Consider the following 24,239-nt stretch of genomic DNA (forward strand, 5'->3'; position numbering starts at 1 on the left):
TATAGAGGGGTGTGGTACAACAAGGTAAGGCCCAGAACAATGATTGTTTGTTTGTTGTTGTTTTATTGGCAGTGATAATTGCTCCCCCTCCTCTTAAGGATGCCTCCATACCGCCATGCCGCCACACACATGCACACACTTACGCGGCCACAGGAATGCATCCACACTCCGCGCCACCGGCACATGTATCCCTGTTCTTGTTTTAGAAAAATTTCAACATGTGCAATTCTGGAGATCTGATCCGAAACAAACTCTAAAAGACATGCAACAAAATGAGCTGTCCATAAACTGAGTTTTCTCATTTTTGAAAAGTCAAAACTGAAAACAGTTTTTCTGCACTTTCATGTTACACAAAACCTCCAACTTTCCCTTTTGTTTTCATGTAAACTATGAGAGAAAGCAACCGACGGCTTTTCTTCTTATTACTCCATACTGTAGACTTCAAGTGAATGTACATAAATTTTAAAACAATTAAAAACTATGTATGTTGTGTCGGTGTACTGGAATATAGTTCAAGATTATTTTGAGGACTGGGAGCCATTAAGTCAGTATATGATTGAGTGCTGAACAGTAAAACACACAAATCCAATGATTTTGTTTTCTAATGTGTCTGCTCAGAGTGTGTGAGTTTTACTGATCAGCTCTTAGCTCTGCTTGTTTGATTTCTTTTTACTTTTACCCTTTTTTTAGCCCTTCCTGGTACAACCCTCAAGGGATCTTCATTGTTAGGTGAGTGTTTAAAGCATTCTGCTATGGAAACACAAGTTCTCTTAACTATGATGGATAAAATGGAAAAGTTGAAATTGAAAAGAAACGCTCCCGTGGTTTCTTGCTGCTGTATGACATGAACTGTGGCTGAGTGAAATCCATGGTAGTGCATTCCTTTCTTGTTGCTTGTTGCACTTTGTGAACCCTGATGAATGAAGCCTTAATTCACATGAATTCTCCCGTGCTGAAAATCACATCATGATCTCTTTATTAATCGCTTTCTGTGACACACGTACAGAGAGGCTGTTTTTCTGTGAGGCGTAGGTAAAGACAGGCAGGCTCCAGAGCATAATTGAACATGTAGCTACACCACCACAGGGAGTTGGCAGCGCCCGGGGAGAAGACTTGGCTCCCCCAGAGAGGCCTGGAGCATAACCAGACCAAGCTGTGCCAGGCACTGAAACAAACACACAGTGCCCCATCTCCTTTAACCACCACCCCTTTCTCTGCTATCCCACTCCTTTAAACACCCCTCTGCTGATTTCCTCTCCTTTCACGCATAACTTTTTAGTTCTTGCTTGTTCCTTAAATCCTGGACTTTAAATCCTGTTTTGTCATTTAAAAAAGTGTTCGGGGTCAACACTCAATTCAGTCAGTTAAAGGAATTTTCAAAAGTTTCCCAAGAAAATTTCCTCAGGCCTTCTGCCAGGTCCAAGTCACTTAGTTGGGAGTAAGAACCATGTTCTATCTTGTCTGATCAGCAGTGCTGTCAAACCTCTTTCACTGCCACATAACACTGTTTGCTGTGATAAAGTGGTAGAGACAAAAATTAAATAAAGACTTAAAAACATTTGTCTAGTCTGGCAATATAGTTTACACTTGTCCTTATGTATATAAATACACTCATACATGTTCACATGTGACACACACATACACACACGTACACACATGTACGTACACACATACACAAAAGCAGCAGCAACAGATATGCAAGGATACATTTACACAGAAAGCACTGGCAGGGTTTTTCTGTCAAGCTTTGGTCAGTGGGGGAAAAGGAGGGTTAGTCTAATTTGGGATACAGTGTCTAACCATAACAGCATCGTATCTACACCAGAACCCTCTAGGTTTCTAGGAATTTAGAGTTCATGACTGGATTTTAAAGGCAGACGCTCATTGTGACCATGTCATCATCCACGAGTGGCTTTCCCAATGCCAGACGTCTCTGCGTTAAGACATTTTCAATATATAGAAAGATGTTTGTATGATTTTGTGCAACCTATATGTAATTGATGTATAGTGAGGCCGTGTGGTATGCCAGCAACAGCTATATATTTACACTTCCTTTCCCCAGTACAGTGTGCTCTTTCACTGGCTCGCTTTGAAGAGCTACATAAGTGGGCACGGACCCAGCCTAGCCCGGCCCTGACCACACTAGAGGCCATGGGTTGAAATGGAAAGCGTGTATAAATATATGTACACATATGAGAGTGACGTTTTGAGGATCATATCTGAATGTGTGATGAAATGAGCAGCGCCCACTGGCACTGTTGCTGTCAGTGGAAAGAACTGAGAACAAAGAGCTGTCAGTTTGAACACATAACACTGCGGGGCCAGGACAGGACATGGCATGCACCGCGCTCAACTGTGCTACCTGAACACTCCCCGACACACAAGTTAAGTCAACACCTGCTGTGTAAATGCTAAATGTTGTCCCTCCTTACATCTCAGCTTTCCCTCTTTGTTTTGATTGGTCTAGTATTTCTCCCTCTATTCTGCAAGGCTGTTTAATGAGGCCCAGTTTGTAATTGGGCCAGTCGTGTTATTTTAGGGTTGGAGCACAAAGTAATTACCCATCCGCGGCTGTACTGTACTCTCAGAAAGACAAAGAGAAGGAGAGAGCAAAAGAGGGAGAGCAAAATAGATTAACGGGAAAAGAGAGAACACAAAATACTTTGTAACTCAAAACTATAATATTACTACATTCTTGAGAGTTTAACTTTTGTCCTTTGCAGCTGAATTGCACTCATATGGGAAGTTCTCGAGCAGCTCAAACATATCGAAGTTGTGAAACTCCCCTTGACTTCTCCATCAGCTGCATCCTGTTGATGAACTCCAAAATCAACGTGACTATGACTTGGGCTCACTTGAGCTCAAAATAACATAAAGAAGGGGAAAACTAGAAATGTAACTCTAAACATTGGATTGATTCAGCACATTGAAAGCATTACACAGTGGAAAAGCTATTGTACACGTGCACTCACTCAGATCATGACTAGGCTAAAGTCGTTATCTGAGAATGAAGCTCATCATGAAGAAAGGGCTTTAAGACATTAAGTGTTGTTTCAAAAGGACATTTTTTGCACCTTGAGAAGCTTTTCGATCTGGCACACAAATGAAAGGTTTACAGCGCAGCACAATTAGAGTTTTAATGGAGTCGTGATAGTAAATATATCCGCTTAAAAGCTTCACAAGGAAGAAACTTCAACATTATACTATGATTACTGCATCTATAATTTATTAATTATTAGGTCTTTTTTAGCTAACTTCCATAACGTGTTCCATAACATATACATGTCTGAGATGCTTTATGTGAGTTAATATCATTTAGAAATGTTTGGATAATAATCTCTTAAAAGAGCACACTAGCAAACAGAACTGGAATAAATAAAAATAAATAAATCTAAATTATTGCAGAAGAATCTGAATTATTTTCTATTCTATTCTAGTTTAATGGAAATTACAACAAATCTGTCAGATTCTTACTACAAAATCTTTTGGTTCAACAAATAAAGAAAAACGTATTAAAACATGTCTTAGATATGGATACTCAGACTCTTCTAGTGTGTCTGTGGGCTTTATGGTAGCCTATATACTTGCAGCAGTAGTAACTTTGAATAATAAGAGAGCCACTGAGGTAATGATTTACCATGCCAAGCCTTCCAGTCCCTCTGGTGATGAGAGGTGATGTCATCACAGATATTAGTGCAGCACGCACTCAGACACTTGCAAGTCTTTTACAAGTAGTCGTACGGGCTGCAGTGTATATGAGCGTGTCAAGGAGACTAATCCTTCAACTGATAAGATTAAACTGTGCCAAGCATGTGGTCACAAAGATGTGAGCACACATATATATAGACACAGACACGCTTGCAAAGCATGTGTTCAAAAAGCATAAACACGGTTGCTGTAAATGTTCCTGTTCAGCTATTAAAAATTAAGTACCATTTTTGGATGGAGCATTTTCCAAAAACCATACAAAAACTTGGTCCAGTTGGAGTTTACAGTTTAATTTAACATTAACATTTAATCTCCCGATTAAACTATAAATGTAATATTTCACATTATATAAAATTTTCTTTTCCTACAGTTGTGTTTCATATGCATTCTACCATGAAACCAATCACTCTTTAACCTGCAACCTGCATATTAAGTGGCCATTTATCGGAACTGGAGGAAGGGAGGACGCATCTGCTGCCTCAATTCGTTTTCTTTTTCAGTTCTTCCTCATTCTGACCTGACTCACTTTGAGACGAAGGGACAGTTAACGCATGTTACAACATCGAAACTTGATGCTGGTGGCCCTCACCTCATAGTTTCAGTGGAAAATTTTAGAGAAATTAACTCAGCACTTTTGTTTCAGCCTGCTCTCAAAGGACACAAGAGGGTAAGCAGTCACGTTGTCAGAACCAGAACAGAAAAAAAAGGCGTGTGAACTAATGGAAAGAATGACCAAGCATTAATAGCGACATGAGTGAAGGGGCAAAGAGGAAAAGAAAGCTGTAGGACAGGTCAGGAGATGGACCAGATTATAAATAAACAGCAGGAAGAGGATGGCTTGGCGCAATCTGGACCCAACCAGTTCTGAAAGCTTTTTTTTTTGTTGTTTTTTGTTTTTTAATTGCTGTACTCACAGAAACTTAAATACACCACCACTGTTAGTCCACAACATGAGCAGCATGTAGCCTACATGATTAGAAAGAATTCTGCTGATGCGAACTATGCAGTGTAAAGTAAACAAATGGGAATACGAGCACATTAGAAATAGCACAAAAAAAGGAGAAGAAATACTACACAGAGTATTTCTTCTCACGGAGACAACCCTGCTGTGATATTAACACCTCCTTTGTTCTTGCGGCTTCTACAAGATAGAGGTGTCAGCTAGAGATCCTTTCATACTGCAGAAAAGAAGAATAAGAGATGTACAATACAATACAATGCAATATTTACAAAATCTCCATCCATGGCTGTCTAGACTAATTTATAGTAATATTATACTTCGCATGTCCAGTGGCACAGGAGCCCCATCAATAACCACTCATTCAAGGTGTGCAACTAAGATTAGTGATCAACTCAGTATGCGATCAAACGGGGAATATTGTGAGTCATGGTGCGGAATAATGGCCAGAAAAGTCTCTTAGCAGAACATTATAGTGACACCGACCTATGACCTTTTGTATTTTCTTTACCATATTTTGGTATTAGATGATTGGATGATTTCTGTTTCTGTAAGCTAATGAATTGCCTGTTTTTTCATGAATATATTTTAACTCTGACTGCCAAAACCCTAATTCTTTAATTCTTGGCTGAATATTTATGCCAAATTTTAAAGGGCAAATCTCTCCCTGGGACGTTTACTAATCACCCCATTTTATTAAATGCTTATCCAATTAGGGGTCACAAGGGTTAGGGAGAGGCTGCCATAAGGTAAGAGGCAGTGTACACTGTGTCAGGGTTAGTGTCACCGGTCTATCACAGGGTAACAAAGAGAGACAGACAACTATTCATGCTCATATGGAGGGGCCCCACAGTTGGAGCCAATAGCCTTCTTGCTATGAAGCGACGGTGCTAATCACCATCATCATCATTATCACCATCATTACATCAGATCATAAAAAGTGTCAGCACAAAGGCAGCTGTATACAGATGGTCATTTTAACGTGAGAGTCTATTGAGACTTACCGGGTTTTAGAGCCGGCCTCAAGTGGCCATTTGTAGAATTGCAATGGCTGCCTTGGCTTCAACTTTCACCCCTGGAGATTGCCTCTTGCTTAAGATTAGTCTGCTGAGATAATATTTTGACGTGAAAATTTGAAGATTTTTAGGCAGAAACTCAAGAAGTTTTAAGATAATTTGTCTTCTCTTTTTACAGGACATAAACCGCATTTCTTTGCATGCACGCACACATTAACATGCACACACGGTTCCTGGTAAAGAAAGAAGAGAAGAGTAGATGAGGAAGGCCTTCTTTCAGTTCCCTCAAATAAACAAGGTTTTTATAACGTGCATGTGTGTGCGTGCGTGTGTTAGTGTACAAGTTAGTCTGCGAGGGGTTATTAGGGTGGGGGTTCGTGAATGATGATGACTGTGGTTTTTCAAGGAATTTTAGACTGTGCCTGGCCGCAAATAAATGCGAATGCGCATATATCTCTGAGAGGGAGACAGATAAAAGGCAGACAGACACAGAGCGAGAGAGAAGACAGAGGGAGATGTACTGTGATTCACGGTTCCTCCTCCTAAACCGAAGCCTCACCCGCAGCTGATGTTGCAAGCCCCTGTCATAGCCGTGTGAGGATGACAGAGGATGGAAGTGGCAACCAGCTCCAGATTCAACCAGCCAGACCTGGTTCCAAACTGTGACCTCATGATTGCCTGCAAAAGTCAAAAAAGTCAAGTAAACAGACAAGTTGTTTTAGAGAGCCCTGATCCTCTTAATGGGCGATAATGAGGGGGGTCAAAATGTTTTACTAGCAGGCTCCAGGCACGAACGACTCAGTGGCTCCATAACTTTGAGGGCTTCAGCTTACTCCTTTCTTACTGTCATTTACTCACCTCCTTCTCTTTTGGCTTATAAATATATTAATTACATCAGACCCATGATCTAGCCTCCCTGACCTCACAGCTGGAAAATATATAAACAGAAATGCAGTGTCGTTGTTTCAAAGAAAGAGGTAATGAATTACACTCACTGTTCTGTGGACAAAGGAAAAAATAATGTTTTTCTAACAGATTTGGCAAATCCATTTAGAATCTTTCACTTTTTTGTTTGTAATGTATCATCATGCGGTATAAAATATCCAGTTGTCCTCCAAAACTCTGTATATTTTCAAGTTATCGGCTCTCATACAGTTGGAATAAATATAAACAGAGCAGGAGCAGATTGTATTTTTAAAAAATCTGTGCCGTTACTATAACAATCTAACAGATGAGAAAAAACAGGGACATGGGTGAAAGGTGAAAAAAAGGAATCTAAAAAAGAGCAAAATAATAGACGATGTAATTGAGATGTTATAAGAAAGAAGAAACAAGAGTAAAACTAAACTTAAGGTCCATTCCTGTTATTTTAACCAGAACTGCTCTTTGCTGTAAACTGAAAAGTGCTGCCTTTATTGTGAGCAAATGAAAAAGTCCATTAAAAAGAACGGCAGCGTGACAATGCAAAGCAGAGAAATTGAAATGGTACAATGTGATAGACCGGCGTACAGGATCAACATTTATGAAGGCACTCTGTAGCCGTGCACCTTTGCCTGTTGGCGTTTGCTTTTGTATGAGCGCAGACACGAGGAGACGCAGCGAGTCTCGAAGTCTCCGCTTTAATCCCTGTGAGAGTCAAGTGGACAAGAAGTGGGGATGCTCTTGCTGCAAGTTCCCCAATGGAGGACTTTTGAGTTTAAGAACACGGGAAACAGAGACGATGCAGACAGGAAATGCAGGCAGACAGAGGGTATGCAAAGTGTGTTTAAAGGAGACAGGACCCTATGTGGCAATAACAAAGTTAGGGGTCAGTGACACAACTGATGAGAGGCCATATGGATTATGTGTGCAATGAAGACAAAAAATAGCTCTTGAATGGCCAGTGGATACAGACACACATGTTGTGGGCTCTTTAGCAGCTAGGTTAAGGTTAAAATAAAAGAAATAAAAGTGCATTTATTCAAACTCATTGGCTGAATTATGTAGAAGTGAAAGAAGACTAACAGATTCTGCAATCAGTAATGAAAAGCAATAAAGTAACCTTAAGGATTTCATCAAACCTGGGGAGGTAGCCTCTGATTTAGCTTCTGATTTAAATCCAGACTGGGATCTTTGTTGCATCTCTTTTTCAAACATCTCTCGACTCCTGAAGACTTGAATTTCCCACAAAGAAGAAGAATAGCAATATGCTAAATATCCATAGCTATCAGATAACAAGACTTGAAGATGTAACTGGCACGAAACTATGAAACTACAAACTATTAGTGAAAAACAACCGTGTTAAGTCACCACAGCCTTTGGGAAACTATGCTGGGAATGACTGATGAAGTAAGGAAAAAGAATTAACAGATAATGAAAATAATCATCAGTTGAAGCCCTAGTGCTTAATCCAGGTGCCTGTATCGGTTTTGAATGCATTTCCAAGATGTCTAAACACCTCACAGGGATTTCTTAAGCATTCAAAATAAATTCGAATGGTCACGCCATGGCCAGTGTGTCGTGAGATTAGCACATCCTTGAGGAGGCAACGTGTGTGTGTCTGTGTGTGTGGGTAAACTTGGTCATCTCTGCACTGGCTGCCATTTAGTAGAACAGAATTAGGCGTGAGGACGTCTGTCCGGTACCAAAAAATGACATCAGCCAGTTGGCAGAGGAGGTGTCAGAGCAGGTGCTATATGGGAACGAGGGAGGGATGGAGACATGCGGGGAGGGGGTGGAAATGGGGAAGGACAGGGAGAGGATAGAGGGAGGATGGAGGTGTGGGACAGCAGAGCAGAGGGTGGTGCAGGAGGATGGGGCAAGAGCCAAGAAGAGTGTCCAAGTGAAGCTATTTATAGCTCTCCATCATGGGCCATTCTACCAGGCCCTGATCACCACCAGTATTATCCCTTTATTTCCCCTCTGCTCATATTCAGCTCATAACCAAGAGGAGGCAGGAATACATTTACCTCTGAATCATGTCACGTCTCTCTATTCTTAGGCAGGAGTATTTAATATTTTTGACATTTATGTCAAAAAAATATGAAAGATAGTAGTTTTGTCATGATGCTTTTCATGTGAAACGCTGCATGCTTCAAGGAGTTGATTTTAGGCTATATATATACCCATACACACACTTTTAAGCAGGAGTGAGTGTATTTCTTAAGCACTATACCCCAAACAAAAACGTGAAGGTACTTTAAAAGTGTCAGATTCATACTATTTTATTGTATACATGTCTTCTACTAGGGATCGTATGGAAATATTGTACTGTACCACATTTATTTGACAACTTTGCAGATTTTAGATATGACATATAAAATGACTATTGCAGGTAATTCATGAATTAACTGAGCAGAAAAGTGTAAATTAAATTTTACAGCAATCGAGACTAAAACTACATGGAGTGTGATAGACTTAGATAGCACTTACACATGCATAATGCTAAAGTAATGCGCAGTAAACACCACTGCAACCATCTTAGCTCTTTCTGTCAACTGTTTTGTTTTTAACAGAAACCCTACAGAGTGTTGAGAAACAAAAGGAAAGGATGAGCCACCAATTAACCCAACTGTACTATTTGCAGTGTAAACGCAGTCTTTTGACCTGTGCTTGACATTAGGTGACCCAGCTACAAGAGATCCATTACTGTCCGTTGCTTCAGCGAGGTTATCATGGGAATAGTCAAAGCATCCCTATCACAGGGCATCAAATGCCGCTGGGTTTTTTTTTCAGGAGCCACTCAAAACACAAAGATATGCACAAGATGTCCTTTGGTGTTACGGCCAAAGTCTGTATAAGGAAAGAGAATGAGTGATGGTGGTGTAAATCACAAGTATGTCAACCAAGGCAATGTGGTTTGTGTCCTGTTTTGGAAGCTTAGCATTTCACAATTTGTTTTGCTTTTATTTTTTTAACTTGGTGTTTACAAGTAATTTTACTTGCAGTTTAGATTTACTATTTTTAGGAAGATATTGTGGTTTTGGTTAACATATGTTGCTTTAAAAGATTATCCCAGTGGTGTAAAGGGGGGCCAAAACCAGCTTCTATACAGTACTGGTTTGGACTGACACAGCAAAGGACATCCTGTGAGTATTTGTGAGACACTTTGACAAAACTGCAAAATCTGACGCTTAGGGAGAAAAAGCAGTTGGCAAGAAAGTGGATCATAATGAAAGAGTAAGTTATGTAACTGATTAAAAACAGAACTGCTACTCGATTTTTAGTCCACGGTGTTCCTTGTTAAAATTAATGCTTACATTATCCACAAGGCAGTTTAAATTCTGGCTTTAATCAGAGATACACGGATACTATGCTAGTAGCAGCTATTTTAGCTATGAGCCACTATCTCGTTGCAGAAAAGAAAAGCATGCTACAGAGATCTATTCTTCATGTAGACACAAAAGCCATTTTGTTAGGTACACCTGTTCAGTTGTACGTTAACACAAATATCTAGTCAGCAGATCACATGGCAGCAACTCAGTGGATTCAGGCATAAATCCGGAGAGTAACCGTGCTCAAGACAACCTGCTGAAGTTCAAATCGGGCATGAGAATGGTGAAAAAAGGTGATTTAAGTGACTTTGAATGTGCCATGGTTGTTGATGCCAGACGGGCTCGTCTGAGTAATTCAGAAACTGCTGATCTACTGGGATTTTCCCATTCTAGCCATCCCTTGAATTTACAGGGAATGGTCATAAAAATAGAAAAAAAATATCCAGTGAGTTGCAGTTCTCTGGAGAAAATGCCTGGCTGCTGTCAGAAGCAGGATGGGAAGTTAAAAGTAACTCAAATAACCAAGTTTGAGCAAAGTTATGCAGAAGAGCATCTCTGAACTCACGACACATCAAACTTCGAAGCAGGTGGGCTCCAGCAGCAAAAGACCACACTAGGTGCCACTCCTGTCAGCTAAGAGCAGCAAACTGAGGCTACAAGCTCACCAAAAATAGAAAACTGGAAAACTGGAAAACTGATGCCTGGTCTGACAGTCAGACACCATCTAATTATGACCACAGCGTACAGATGTTCCAACAGGCTAATGCACCAGATCTCAATCTAATAGAGCACCTTTGGGATCTGAATGAACAGGATATTCACATCATGGATATGCAGCTGACAAATCTGCACCAACTGTGTGATACTATGATGACAACATGGAACAAAATTTCCGAGCAATGTTTGCAGCACCTTGCTGAATCTATGGATAAAGAAGTCTGGCAGGTCTGAAGGCAAAGGGGGGTTCAAGCTGACTTCCCACCAAATATCTTCACTGTATGTTTGCACAAGTAACGCAAGTATAAACAGACTTTAAAATCTGGCATGTTCACCTTCAAATTAGAAAACTAAAATGTTAATAGTACAGCTTTGTTCATGGCAACATCAGTATGTCTACACTTGGTGTGGACAACAGCACCCAAAAAGTTGGCCTCACAACCAGAAAAAACACATCCAAAAAAAACTCGAAAAGCATTCCCATAAATCACACGGTGACAGATAAGCTGGAGTTAAACAAAGTTACTGTGCATGGATCTGCAACTAGACCTTATCCAGGCCCACTCCTACTGCGGCCTGCAGCACTAAGCCATTGTGATGAGTTGTAATGTCTCTGGGCCACGTGTTACAGTATAATAGTGTCTTTGTCTTCCACTTATCAGACTGCAGCTCAGACTGTGGAGCAGTGTTTCAACAGCTACTGTCTAACTATCAGACCTAAGGACACAATCTAGCTCTCTGTGTGAAGGCTTACTGTCAACCAGTCTGCATTGACAAAATAATCATCTGAGTTGAGACAGATAAGTAGATTTTTTTTTTCTTTTTTTGTACGCCCACACTGACGCCTTTATAGGAAGCTGGAGCTGGCAGAGGTTAGGCACTTTTCTTCCTCTGCATGCCACAAGCAGACATGCAAATCTATCTCCAGTAAACACATACTGTAAACACTACTAAGCATTAGAATATAGGAGTACATGCTAAAACACTTTTCTCAGTTTTCTTGAATAAATGCACACACATGTAGCACAGATGACCAGACGCTGTAGTGTATGGTGCAAGCTCCAACTTAGGAAATGTCCTTGGCTTTTCGCTTGTTTTCACGGTGAATCCCAGAGTCCACCCACACAGGCAAGCCCTGCAGAGACCTTCTGTTCCTCAACACAGGACACAAACATGCACAAAACACACACGCACGCACACACGCGTATATTTAGAGAGAGACAGCCACACAGAGAAAACAACAATAGAGAATTGAGGAAAGATTTTATTGTGACTCTGTGAAGCATTTCTATTTGTCATTTTGTGGTTTGCTCCAACTTGGACATTTATTATAGACTTGTTGACTAAATAATGTGCAGATGGTGACATCTGGAAAGAGAGAGTTCATTGTTCAAAAAGTGCACACATTACATCTCCTGAATCTTTGCGCACCCTTTCGCTAACTTCTGTTCGACTCAGTCGATGCTCCGTGGACAAGAATGAGTTAAATTAGGCTTAACAGCACACACTGACACCAGCAAACAGCAAAAACAGTTGGGTCTGTGTGTTTTATGGAGCCAGCAGAGAGTGGAGTACATATGGATGCCTCACATTATGGCACATATCACTATAATGTGTGTGGTAATGGCCGTGAAACCACATGTCACTGTGGATGGAAGAGAGACTCCAGAACAGAGGCAAGGCCCAGAGCCAGAACGGTATTGCAATTCACCTTCAATCGCTCTCCATCTCTGTTTTGCTCTGTCTGTTTATGTCATCTCTCTTTTTTTCTTCCTGATCTCTAGCCCTTACTTTCCGATTCCACTCCGGGTCTCTCACCACTTTTCAAATATCTCATGTTTCCTTCTCGTGCTCTGTCAGTGTCTTTCTCATTTTTCCAGACTTCTCTTCTTTAACCTGAGGGTTACTGCCTCTGAAAGAATGTCCTGCACAGGCCAAAGCAATATTGTGGTTATTCTTTGAAAGAGTCAATTTCATGCTACTCTATAATATCAAATCAAGGTTAAACCAATGACAATCCCGGGAGCAAGACTTCTGCTTATATTTTTGATTGCTTTAAGCATCAAATGGGTGTTTTTTTGTTTTGTTTTAGGAGTACTTAAAATGCACTTTAATGGCCCTTTTTCATTTCGCTGCCGTATGTGAAGCAGCCTGTGAACGTAGACATCATTGAAAAAAAAACTTGGCTCAGGTTCAGTCAACATGGTGGTTTAATGCGAATAGCTTCAGACTATAAAGGTGATCCGCTCTTATCACATCCTCTCCTTCTGTCCATTTTACTCCCTCTTATCCCCCAGCAGTGACGCTGGCAGCACTGCATGTGCCCCACCTTTGCCATTTTTCAGTATGACACTGCATGAGAGTGAGAGTGTGACTTTAAAGCATGCAGGCAGGCTTTGCTCTAATGTTTGTCTCCAAGTGGAAGTCGCCTGGCAAAGTCCAGAGAGGCTATTGACAGTGGACTTTGGAGGGTGGAGAGATGAAGGCACGCTGCGCCAACACGCTGAAACACACGCACACGTCCCAACTCACACTTGGATCATAGGCTGGTACAGCCCCAGGCTATTGCAGGGTAATAAAACGATCCAGTGAAAATGCAGGAGGAAATGACAGGGAGAAATCTGTTAGTGTCCTACAGCTGCTACTCTAATCAGATGCACGTTGTGTTTAACTTGGCCCTTGTTTGGCTGAAATTCATCCACTGAACACAGGTTTCAGGTATACATGTGCTGTTGTCAATAAAAAGAACCACAGCGCTTGGATGTATTTTTCAGTAGTTTGTGTCAAACAGGTCTGTTGTAGGTTAACGACCCTTGGGTGGGCTCTTGCTGATTCCCCACCTTCTGCCACTGTGGTTTTACCTCTCTGGAAACTCTGGCTCTACTGCTGGCACAAAATGGCTACCAGATGCAACACGCTGGCATAGGTGAAAGTCGGCCACAGAAAAACCTCTTTATAATAGTTTCTTCAAAGCTTTTAAAAATCCAGCTACATCAATAAAGATCTTTTGTTTATCCCTTTATAAAGATATTCACACATCATCTTGTGCCGATTTAGATGCGTAACATTTTTACACACAACCTCTGCACTCAGTGCTTTTAAAGAGAAGATTCACGAGGACGTCCAATATCGTTCAGTCTGTGCTAACCTCATACCTACACCACAACCCCTCATTTATCCGTCAACGTATGCAAACGTATCATGCAAAATCACTGAGACATAAAGAGGCATATACATCAATACACAATCTCAAGTACACACACACATGCACGCACACACACAGACTACTTATCTTGAGATCATCTGCCCAGAGAGAGAGTTGTTATTATAGGACCCTCCCAGACATGATGTCAGTCAGCTCCTAAGAGCTGTCTTTAAACCTGACACAAGCTCAGGCTTGTGACGTAGGACTTTTTCATTATCTACTGTATATAGAGCTGTGCTATAAATTTATATGAAAGTCTTGTTTTTCAAGTTAGGGTCAGTCTCTTCTGGTGTCTGTTAATGCTCGAATAGCAGGCTTAAGTAAGACGTTTTCTGCTTTTTGTTTTGTTTTTTTCTAGCAGAAAAATACATATTCTCAAGAAGTAGCTAAAGCAAGAGTCTTCTCATAGAGCAATGGAGATGTATAATTATGGGTTGTGTGTGTGCGTGTGTGAGAGAGAGAGAGAGAGACTATGTGTGCAAGTGCGGTTTGGGGAAGAGGACTGGGGGGAAAAAAGAGAAAAAAAAATGTTGTAATTTTTACAGTGAATTCCAGCTTGATAACCAGAACCAGCTGGCTGTGTCTCTTAAACACACATACAAAGACACACACGATCGCACACACACCAATCCTGAGCAATTGTTCTTGCTTTGACATTTAAATAAAAACCTATTAACTAAGTTCAGCGGTTATTCAAAAATAATACTAAGAGACATGCAACTAAAACAGCTAGCACTGCATGCCCATTTGCAATAATGATTAATGATTGTAATCATTACAATAATAAACTTGTTTACCATTTTTGTAACTCTGTGTCTGATTATGAAGACAAAAAAAGAAGCCTACGTGCAAATTTCCTGCAAATGCCCCATTTATTGGTTGGGTTACAACATTAATAAAATCATTTAAAATTTAACATCATTATGATTCACTTTGTGGAAAAGTTTAAAAGATAACTAACGACCAGTCCCGCTGCCTGCTTTTTACTGGTCGCTTCAGAAGTTGCGTTCACTTCTTGTGTGTTCATCTGAATCGTTCCATCATCTCAAAGGAGCAAAGTTACCAGACAACGCACTCAAAAACAACATCACCTATCAGTGACACGAGATAAAGCAGAGATGAGTGATCCGTGTTTACACTCAATGCAAATGAAGGACAAACTGCTGGAATAGCTACCACATTCCTTTATCAGTATTGCAGTAGTTTTCAGCCCTGTGCACTTCAACCTCCAACATGCACAGAGACTGCTCGGCAGTTGACATCTCTACTAAGCTGCCTCCTTGACCCCAGCTGCCCCGGGCAACCCCTTGTTGTTGCAGTGTTTAAAAAGATGTGAGGTGTATAGCCTCCCACTAGGATAACACTGCGAGCGAATACAGATTAAAGGCTGCTCATCTCCGAATGCGAGCCCTTAAGGATACACACAGCACAGCAGAGCAATTGCGTGTGTGTGTGTGTGTGTGTGTGTGTCAGTGTGCTTGCGTGTGTCAGTCAACACATGAGCTCACAGTTTCTGCGATTTTACCTTCTGTGCATATGTGTGTGTTTGTAGCAGATGCCGCACGTGTGTGTGTGTATATATTCCTACTTCAATCTTACATCTCCAATGTGTAAAGCCTTTAATTTTGAATGGAGACAAATGCTGCGCAGGGCCATACTGAGGCAATGAAAAGAACCATTTCTCTCTACCTACAGATCAATGGGTTCCCATTCAATTAGAAAGTCTGAAACCATTAGCACCCAGCTAATGACTCCATTCTGGGGAGCTGGGGAGCTTTGGCCTCGGGGTAGGATGGTGGCGTGTGGGGGAGCCAGAACAGCATCCAGACTGGGTGGGGGATTTCTTTAACTGCATGCATTATGAGCACATTACACTTCTTTAGTGTCTTATAGGGCAAGTAGTACACTTTCCAGATAGCATATTGCAGCAGGGTGTTGACTACTTTGTCCTCTGGTCTTGTTTCAAAATTGCTAAAGCCTTGCACCTATTATTATAACTTTGGAAGGGTTTCCACATTCTCACCTCCATTATTCTTTCCGTTTGGCTTTTAAAATAAATAAATAGTTGCAAGTATAAATAGCTTTGTATAACTCATAGCGCTCCATTTACCAACTCACCTATTTGCAATCCAATTCCACAAAGCTCTCAGATGAGTGAGGGGTTAACCTGCAGGTCCGCCTACTATCGCTGTAATGATGACAGCTATTCATTAGAGTCTGATGGAGCTGATGGAGGCAGTACTCCTCCACACCCAGTATTGCTATGCCATTTTCAGCACAGTCCTGTCACAACCATTAATTCACCTCATCTCGTCAAATATATTATCAACTGGTCTCGAAAGAAAGAAACTTACAAGAAGAAAGTAGGAATGCAGCCAGGCATACAGAAAAATGGGTGCATATAATAAGGTTTACAGGTAGGAACCATGTGGCTACAGGCAGAGGTAGGATGCCATGGTCAGAGTCCATATCCTGTGTCTTAATGATGTGTGTTGTGGCCTCAGGGGAATGGCAGCTTTAATGGGGAGGCAGTCTGCCACTGGTAAACACATGCTGTAGCGCAGTGAAAACACTGCCGGCGAGGAATTAGGTCAATTGTGATAAGCATAAGAGCAGCATCGCCTTGAAATCATTTTTGGCTGCGTGCGTGTGTTTGTGTGTTATGTGGAAACACTCTCCCATTAAACATTTGTTTAGCTTGACATTAGTTTACTTCAAAAGTCTGCTAACCTAGACAAGTGGAACTCAAACTCTTTTTCTGTTTATTGCAGAGTAACTTGAAATCGCTTCAGTCTCGGAACTAATTCATCACAAACAGGCTGTTACATTCTGTAGAGGTGGGGGGGGGGCTTCCCACACTCAGGCCCCCACTTACTCATGCTGCCGATTTAGACCCCGAGTCCAATGTAAAGCTATCATGGATATAATGATATTACATTTCACCGAGACATTTGTACGCAGTGAATGAGCCATGACACCAGCCACATGAGGTAAGGAGTTGGCCTAGTACGGAGGTTGCTGAGGTTAAACGGAAAAGCAGGGGATGTGTCATTACTCTGAAAAAATTTTAAAAAAAACACTGGTCATGATTCAGCTCACTCTGTAGTAAAGATCAAGTGTTAACATAATCACTTCTCCAGATTTTAGAGAAACCTGTCATTATTAGAAGCAGAGTGTTTGATGGACGGTACATGTGTAGGTAAAGGGTAATAAACAAGAGGAGCAGAGAAGGAGGGAGGAGAGGAGAGTCCCATTCAGTCCTCCAATTGCTTCAAGTTTGATTGCTTTGGTCTGGCCGCTCCAGTACAGGAAGAGCCGGGAAAGTAATCGGCCTCATTCGCGCTCGACAAGCAGGGCCTGTTTTACTCTCCTCCTGGGACGCCCAGTGTGGTGGTGTAGTAATGGGAGATGGGTGAGAGGCGTCGGAGGGGATCACAAGGGACAGTGAGGGAGGGGGAGAGGTTAGGTGTGGAAGGATGCGATGCAGGATAGAGGGGAGGGTGCATGGTTCTCTCCCTAAGAAGTGCTAACTTGGACAGTGGGAGGAATTTTCTGTGGTTTATCCAACGAGAGCTGCTCCATCTGTATAAACTGAAGCCTGCCAAAATGTAGGCTCTCTCTCTCTCCACACACACACACACACACACACACACACACACACACACACACACACACAAACACACACCAAAGGCTGCCAGAATGTCGACTCCCTCTGTCCAAAGAGGAGCAGAGAAACTTAACTCCCTCATTACTCGCTCAGATAGAAAAAAAAGTAAAAATCTCCTTTACAATTTGCATTTCATTCACGGAAGATGCTAGCCTCCACATCAAGAGCAATTTTTTGGGCTTCAGTGGCTTACCCAAGGACACTTCGACATATAAGCACAACCCACTCTAACTCTGAGGAGCAGATGTTATAAGAAACACAAATGAGCACACGCAGAGCAGAACTCACACACATGCAGGTGCTCGTACGCAGGCAAGCATGCACACACGCACGCAATCCGTTGAAAAGGTGAGTCGTGAGGCTCTCCTGGCAACAGAGTACTTAAAAGAATTGTTTTCGCCCCTTCTGCCGAGCTGCTCTAATGACAGTGGTGTGGAGACAGAGGTTATGTAAGTGTGAGCTGCAATCGCACTCCACACCATTTAGACGTGACTCAGCTGGCTCAGTGCCTGTTGCGTGAGTGTGTAAGGACAGAAGGCGAGGAAGACAAAGTGAACGTGTGCTAAATGAGAAAGACTGGACAGTCAAATTTAGAGAGAAGAAAGGGGAAAAAAAGTTTAACAAAAGGTAGAGTGCAGATGCATGGAACTCATTTCAGTTGTCCTTTTTACTTTGGTGGTTGCTAATGCAATAAGATGACAAGGTGACATAACATAAAATATGTTCTCACCTTCTTCTTAACAGTTTTGCATGGTTGTTTGAGTTAATTCCACTAGAATTTCAAATTGAAATGTCTGTGTTTGAGTCTGCTTGTGTATTTTAGTATGACACACAGTGGCCTCTTAGTTTCCCAGTAGGGCTTGTGGTAGAGGACTGACATCTTTCCACAGGATATGAGAACTGTGTGATCATCCATCAGAGCTTCAAGCAAAGTGGAAAAACATACGCTCTACAGCGCCTCCTTTTGTGCCTCAGTCTGAATGACTCTCTCTCTCTTCCTCCGAAGATCGCTCGTGTCTCTTTAAAACTTTGCTCTTCTCTTGCCAAAGGGGCAGGGTTGTACTCTGTGAGTCACTGGGCTGTCCCTGGCAAAGACAGACACACTCACATAAATGTACACACATACACATACACACATATACACATACACACACTTGAACCTCTCCATGTTTATGAGTGGAGCTGGCCCTATGCCCAGCTTTAGGGCTGCACGGCCCCAGCAGTGTATTGCTTAACCCTTCAGGAGCTCATATTGTTCCAATTTAACCCCAAAAGTGGGGAAAAGAGGGGCATCAGCTTAGTATGTCAACACTTAACTGTTCAGGCCAAGCACCCTTACAGTATGTTATCCAAATATCTGCAAGCAAATGCCACATACAATAATCCTAATAAAGGTCAGAACTGACAAACTGCATTTCAAGGAAGCTGGTCCTTTAACAGTTACTTCAGATGGTTGTTTAACTCTTAAGGAGGTCTCTCCAAGCAATGCTACTGCCACTCAACAAAGGAGAAGTAGATTTTTTTATGACTGGTGTTTAAAATCACAGTTTGCTCTTTAATCTGTTGTTGCTTCACATAACCCTTAGCAAGGTTTCATTCCTCTAGTTTTTGTGGGAGGATGTGCTTAACTGCTGGCCTTGAAAGTTCATTTCCGATACCCACTAACACCAGTGACATTTGATCCTAGAACCTGGTGTATTGTGTCCACTGCATTGTACTAGTATGTCAATCGTTATTTGTTTTTAATTTGTAATTTATACCCTTTTCTCACACACATGCACTCATTTACCCATGCAGATCTCCGCTTTGTGACCATGCAGGGTAGCAGACAGTCAATATTTGTACTATGCCAGTGCATGCAGTGGTAGCATGCTTTGAGCAAGTGAGCAAATAGTAAAAACCTGCAATCTGAGCATGTGTACACACAGGGAAACACATTTGGCACATTTTCATAGTAAGGACTGAACAGCAGAATGGGAGATAGCACGTAAGGCCACGGGGAGCTGGTATGAAGTGTGTTAAGTATGACAGTTGTAGTGACAGATAATTTGACCTCATCGACATCAGCTGTGGGATCTCACTATAAAAGACAGACCCCCCTCTCCTCTCTGCTCTGTGTAAGATGGATCCCCATGGTGCTATCTCTGCTCCAATAACCATGTCAGCTCAGAGGCAGGGCTATTGCCCTCCCACCTTTACCAGAGGGTAACCTCTGGAGTAATCCCTGGAGGGTACCGACTAATAATAGTATATGGATATGATCCTATAGAAAAGACAGTCCAGCACAGAATTAAACGGCAGTCAAATGTATGTTAAACACTGAATGCTTATATGTGGTGGTACTAATGCAGTGTGAATAGATGTAAAACATATGGGGTTTGTAACACTGTTTTAACTGCAAGGATTGGCAACACCTGAACATACAGCGGTCAGGTCAAAGAAACAGACACACAAGAGGGCACATATACAATCACACACACACACATACACAGAGAGTAGTGAGGAGAGTTGCTGAGGAGTGTTCTGTAACTCTAGTGTGTGTTAATGACTCTCCCAGGCACACTGGAGAATACGTTAAAAACTCTGGTTGTGATTTACTGTGGAGTGAAGCAGGCTGGGACATGACCCAGAGATTCACACAAGCGTGCGCACACACACACATATACATGCCACTCAGCAAGGTATTATTTAAATTTAAAAAGAAATGAAAGGAGAATGGGGCTAAAATAAGCACCTCAAATTTGGAAATAAATATGTTTTTATGCGAGCCAAATGACAAAGCTGCACTTTCTATACTAAATAAATAATTCAGCCAATTAAGTCATTATCAGTCCTTGCATTTGCATGTCCATTGTAGTTTTACGAGCAACTCTATTGTATTGTTTTTGAATTAAACACTATAAAATATATTCCAATTCTCTTTATACGGGCCATTGACTGGCATTACAGTCACACATCAATCACGGGCCAAGTCACTAAGCACCCATTAAATTGTAACAGTGTTTGTGTATACAGCTTGGCTCTGACCAAAAACAAAAACATATGTCCTCATTTACCCGCCGCAATCTCATCACGGCCATACAAACAAGTCATTTTTAATCCGCCAATTACAGATGAGAAAAAGGAAGAAGCGATCAGCTAGACGATCCATCACAAGTTTGTGGCCAACGATTGCTGTAAAGTGCATCACCACAATGTCGCACTGGACGATTTGCGGTCTTCCAATTGACTTTTGATGAACTGAAAGCAAAAGAGGGAGCGCAAAGGCCGACAGCTCTTTAACCGCTGTAAAATAATAAGAAGACAGTAACAAGGTTTTGTTTCATAATAAGCCCTTGTATATTTTTTCTTTGCCCAAAGCTAGACACTTGCCCTGGGGTGGCTCTTTCATCGCTGGCATGCACGGGCCTTAACCTAAGTGACCTGTATTTACCTTGGATTTACTAAACATCTACAATACAGTGGTGTGAACTGTATGATAGGATATACAGCAACGTGGATTGCGACATGGGTTAAGTTCACCTCTGGTCAGGTTAAGAAAAGATTGGTAGAAGACTGATGAGGTTTGTTTTGGAGAAATCTACCCCCCTCCCCTCCCTTGGAAAAGGTTTGCTAAGTCCTTTTCCCACAGAGCACGGCTCCATGCCCTACTTCTGTCCTCTACCAAGAATAACATGTACCTGGACAACACTGACCATTTAGACAGCTGCAGAAAAGTGGAGTTAGAGGGGCCTTGAAGTGAAGGATGAGGTACAAGAAAGCGAAATGAAGGACTGCAGGTAATAATGTGGCACGCAACGAGTAAAAGAAGAGGGAGAAAGAAGAATCAGGAGAGAGTAGGAGGTTCCTACAAAGTTATGGTGAATGAAAGAGACAGAGAGATATGCCCCGATCCTTTTAAAAGTTAGTTGAATCTCCGGAGGTTTAATTGAATTTGAAATGAGATGGGAGCTAGAAAGTTAGCAGAAGCTGTGGAAGGCTTAGCAATGGAGATGAAGAGCCCCGCTGAATGACAGGGGAGAAGACAGAGAGGAGAGGACTCCATAACAGTCGCATACAGAAGAGTCCTGTGTGGGGGGAAAAGATTCGGCCACGCGCAGGTAAATTGATCTCACGGGAGAGTGAGTAATAGTGAAGTAAAAGCTTCGAAGGAAGGTATGGCTTGGAAACAGGAAAACTGAACAAAGAGCGGAGACAAGGAGAAATGAGAGAGTCATAACAGCTACAGGCAGGGGAAAAAAGAAAGAGATGAGCAGTGAAGTTGGAGAGAAGTGGACTGAGGCAGAGCTTTCAAATGTACAGAAAGAGAGGTTTGGGGTGGGCGTAGGCTGAGGTTGTAAGCCGTGGGGCTCTCTCCAGAGCAAACAGAGGCCAACAGAGGGGCGGTTGTCTGGGTCAGGGTGGGCCAGAGGAGGGGACACAAACACCAGGATGTAAAATGTGACAGATCTATTTTAGGGTTTCAGCCTAGGAGCCCTCCTCTGCTCTGAGCCAGGTGTCAGGGGTAGGGGCCAAGGACAGGACAGCAGAATCTAAAGCGTTATTTTAAGTGGATTAGCTTAACCGGAGAAGGTCCTCTAATTTAATTTTTAAGAGCTGTGTGCAATTCAACCGCAATTCCAAAAGACGAGTCAAGCGAGGAAAAAGAGCTTTGGGATTTCCTGCGAATTACTGCTCACGGACTGAATGGAAAATGTCACGATACATAAGAAATGTAAATCACTGTGGCGATAACTTAAAGCAAGCGGCTAAGAGGAGAAAACAAATGAACACATTCTAATGCGCATATGCACATTTCTGTTTCTCTTTTTTCTTCTGCTCTTTCACATAATCATTTCTTCCGTTGTCCGCAAGCCCGCTTCATAACATCACAATGATTGTCACATTTTCCTGGTTTCACAATATTCCGGTATTTTACAGTGTTCGGTTGGTTTTTCTACAGAAAAACCGATCACACAAACACACTTCCTCTTCCTCTGTTCGTCTTAAAATGACCAACAGCAACAGGGAAGTTTGAGGATACATACTGTGGGCGGTTTATGTCCCAGTATCTCTCGTAAGTCATCCGCTGTGATTCCAGTGGGGTGGAGAGAAATACCTTTTTACAATTTGCAAGCATCACACTTCCTCCATACATGCTCCTATTTCACCAGTCCCTCACAGTCTCTCACCTATGCACCACCCCGCCACCTTACATTTGCTCCCCCCACTCTCAATCCTCACGCGCATCTTCGGAGCGAGCCCATTCTCCAATTGTGCAGCCACCCACCACCTGCTTCCTCCAACCTCACCCCACCCCCCAACCTGATCTCTGGTCCGGGCCTATCAGGATCCAGGCAGAGCAGCTGATTATGCAGGCAGCTGTCAGCCCTTTCAGGTGAGGCCCCCCAGGCGACAGTTTAACTGCTTCAGACTGAGGCTGTGCCACTGAGCCTGACAGTAGCACGAACAACACAGAGAAAAGAATGCTAATGGATCAAATCAGATGAGTGCTGAGATGAGAGGAGGGTGCGCGGAGAAGAGGAGGGTGCTGGCAGGAACTCCTGATCAGCTGTCATTCAGGCGAGGCCTCGTGTGTGCGGTAACGTGTATTTGTTGTGCATGTTTGAGCGAGAAGCACTGGCCGCCCAGGATTACGCCCCCAGTTACTGACATGTTTCCCTCCACAGAGCCTTGAAGTTCAAGAGATGAAGGAAGGGTGTGAACAGAGGGAGGGAGGGGCTGGCAAAGGCGATAGATGGATGGATGTGGGAGGCTATATACAGTACACTGCTCTGTTCCTTTCTTCTTCCATCTAAGATGCCTTTCCCACCTTCCATCTACCCAGCATAACTCCACCTCTGTCTTTGACTGTCTGTCTGCCTTGGAGCCATACCTCATCTGCAGAAAAGGCAACATATCAAAACTTAACGGCATTTCCTTTTCTGAATAATGCTGAGTTCAATATTATTTTGTTTTGAACTTCACTCGTGCGCTTACTTCTTCCTCCTCCAGGGCAACCCCTTTATGAGGAGAGACGAGAAGCTTTAGCACCATCACTTACGGGCAGTCAAACAGCCTCATGTGTGGTGGGAGCTCGCGATTGAAACATACCACGCCGAAGACTTCAGTTCCCCTTCTTTCCAATCCCTGAATGTCTGATTCCATTCGCCTGCGCAGGACTAGAGACAGAAAGTTAAAGCCTACATGTGCATGTGTTCATGCCATGAATGAATAATGCACTCTGACAGCAGAGACAGATGGATATATGATCACCAGCTAAAGAGGATTGCTGTGACACTGAACCAGGAAGTGCTTGTCAAGTCATGTTACAACTCCCTGCAATGAACTCACTGTAGATGTCTTTCAGTGTTGGCAGAATCGTCACCCGTAATCAGAGTGCTGCGGGAAAGTTTAACATTTCAGCTAAGCACAAAATTACCTAAAATAGCAAACTGCCATCTTCCTGAAAATCAAGTTGAATGTCTTCAAACACAAGCAGCTTGACGTGGCTCCCTCTACTCCACTGCTCAGTCTCCCCTTTAAACCCATCCTCACCCTATTCCTGGCAGATGGCTTTAATTAATATAGACATGATAACAAGATTCCCAGTGATTAATACATAGAGGAGTTATGGATTTCATTCTAGGGATTCCAGATAACATGATTAACAGCATTTGGAGTTGGGGCATCTGGCAACTGATTTGAAATGAAGGAGGGCATAAGCAATTGTAAG

General features: G+C 42.3%; 1 long non-coding RNA gene across 1 annotated transcript in view; it reads right to left on the bottom strand.

Annotated features, from left to right (window-relative positions):
• The window catches only part of LOC102082279 (uncharacterized), a 54,918-nt gene extending 46,844 nt beyond the window's left edge, over nucleotides 1-8,074 (bottom strand). Inside the window, exons 1-2 of the long non-coding RNA XR_003215574.1 lie at nucleotides 7,743-8,074; nucleotides 6,242-6,360 (exon numbers count right to left, since the gene is read on the bottom strand). This is a non-coding gene — a long non-coding RNA (uncharacterized LOC102082279). The remainder of the gene's footprint in view (nucleotides 1-6,241; nucleotides 6,361-7,742) is intronic.
• Between the last annotated feature and the right edge of the window lie 16,165 nt (nucleotides 8,075-24,239).

Source organism: Oreochromis niloticus, linkage group LG20 (genome assembly GCF_001858045.2).
Source record: "Oreochromis niloticus isolate F11D_XX linkage group LG20, O_niloticus_UMD_NMBU, whole genome shotgun sequence".
Lineage (NCBI taxonomy): Eukaryota > Metazoa > Chordata > Actinopteri > Cichliformes > Cichlidae > Oreochromis > Oreochromis niloticus.